Genomic DNA, 2008 nt, shown 5'->3' on the forward strand with positions numbered 1-2008 from the left:
ACTGGAAGAGTTCTGATGGAGATCCAGTAGTTTTCCCTTCATTATAGTGCTTTGGCCTGTTGTCTAATTTTGTAGCYTTTTCTGTGTGTCATTGTACACATGAAATAAAACCTGATATATCTCACTCTGGCTACAGATGTTTTTTGACATGTTACTTCCTCACTCACTTGTAATAATGTAATTTTGAACTAAATAGATTGGTAAAATTGAATCATTGTTAATACAGAGATAACTGTATTAAAGGAGATATGTTTTTAAATACTTTTCCATGTTTAAATCATTCAGTTGGGGTCTATATAATGTGGCACTGCAATGCTTTGCTCTGAATTCCTCCTTATTGTAACTCCACAAGCCCCTCTTTCACCCCTTTTCTGAGGTGTGTCACAATTATTTTTTATGTTGAAAACAAACTGTTTCTACGAAACAGACATCTTCATTCTTTCCTAATTTGACTTGTTGTGAGACTGTCTCTTTAAATCCCCATCCAGYTTCCAGAGCGATCCATTCTAGTTTGATTGAGAGGTTTATGACTAAACATTTGTTTACTAATTAATAACAAGATGTCAACAACAGAGCTCCATCCAGCCTTGCATGTTGGAGCCAGAGTCTGACCCAAAGCCAGATGAAAACAAAGAAGCTGTAGTTGGTAAGTCCAAACTCTGCAGTTTTGTTGCAAAATAATAATAATAATTGAGATACAAAATACAGAAAGCTGAGCAGGTTGAAAATGACCCCAAAAAAACTGCAAAGATATTTTCGCAGCACTGGGAGAAAATAAATTCCAATTTTCTGCATTCCTAGAGACTCCAGGTATACAACAAAATGCATTTAACCTCAAAAAAGTGCATTTTGCATGATATGTAATGTCCTCATTAAAATTCTATAACAAGTTAAAAACAACTTTGTGCCTAATAGCTAATCTTTTAATTAGGCTATTTGAGTTAGTTTTAGCCCAACACTGACAGACGCGGTCTTTTGTTTRTTTTAGCACTTTTGTGGTTTATTACGGAAATGTCAAATGTTTTAATCRTGATAAAACCTTATCTCCTCCATTCCCTTCAATGGATTTCTTGGCCGAAGTCTCCCCTTCCAAGATGGCGGACCTATCGACGTGTTCCAGCAGAGGGCTCGTGTTGTGACTTCACGTCACGTGACGTGACTTCCGCCCTCAGCGGACTGTTTGCACTTCGCAGCTCTACGCTTCATGACATATTTCGAGGTAAGAAGTTTAAAATAGTTGTTTAAAAATTAATTTCAGCTCATTCTCGAGAGTTTCTTTCTTTCTYTGACCTTGACGAACAACGTGAGTCACCCGCAGCAAGACGCGCGCTGTTTGTTGATTAGAAATGTAGTTGATTGTCAGGAGTTCAGAGAGTGACAGAATCAACAAACCCCGTGAATAAATCACTTGTTCAATAAAGACATGGATGTTACAACTAATGGTTTATCCCTCTAAAATGAATAATGTCTGCCTCTTATTTCTATTTTATATTTATTTTAGTTAAGTTTTTCTCCAATAAACTGTAAACTCGTCTTTTCTCACACGGTGGCTGCACTTTTCACTGCAGGCTTGGTCCGAGCTTGAGGTTTCTGCGCAGCGTCTCTGTGCTCTTCTGGGCAGAGATCTCTGAGGTTGTTCCTTAAATCTGCTAGAGCCGTTCTTCCAGTCTGGGGGTCACAGCCCTAGTGCCCTGACAGGGTTAATGCAGGTGTTGTACGAAATTCAGTTCCCCTGTGAAAATCTGTTTCCCCTGTGTTGGAAGCGCCTCCCTCATAGGATTGTTATGCCTGGACTAGTGATCAGATGCACACTATTGTGTATCGTTTCCCATTCAAGTCATCTCAACTTTGCCATGCTTCTCCTCCTGCTTACTTTGTCCTCGAGCTGCCATTGTAATTTATATCTGTAAAGCTCCTGTGCCAAATGATGGCTATGCCTTTTGGTGCCTGTAAAACTTATAGTTTTTGAAATATTAATGTTTATTAAATTATAATGACAGTCAATGGA

General features: G+C 38.6%; 2 protein-coding genes across 4 annotated transcripts in view; both read left to right on the top strand.

Annotated features, from left to right (window-relative positions):
* si:dkey-191g9.5 (rap1 GTPase-GDP dissociation stimulator 1) overlaps positions 1 to 124 on the top strand; it is a gene marked incomplete at its 5' end in the record, with an annotated part of 23960 nt that extends 23836 nt beyond the window's left edge. Inside the window, 1 exon segment of the mRNA XM_014003586.1 lies at positions 1 to 124.
* A 983-nt stretch (positions 125 to 1107) lies between these two features.
* galm (galactose mutarotase) overlaps positions 1108 to 2008 on the top strand; it is a 10387-nt gene continuing 9486 nt past the window's right edge. For 2 of the 3 annotated variants that reach the window (XM_014003708.1, XM_014003868.1), the window contains exon 1: positions 1109 to 1219. The gene's annotated coding sequence lies outside the window, so the exon portion shown is untranslated. Of the gene's footprint in view, positions 1220 to 2008 lie in introns of all 3 variants that reach the window. The other variant, XM_014003789.1, reaches the window with a different exon arrangement.

Source organism: Austrofundulus limnaeus, unplaced genomic scaffold (assembly GCF_001266775.1).
Source record: "Austrofundulus limnaeus strain Quisiro unplaced genomic scaffold, Austrofundulus_limnaeus-1.0 Scaffold0, whole genome shotgun sequence".
In the NCBI taxonomy this organism is placed as follows: Eukaryota; Metazoa; Chordata; class Actinopteri; order Cyprinodontiformes; family Rivulidae; genus Austrofundulus; species Austrofundulus limnaeus.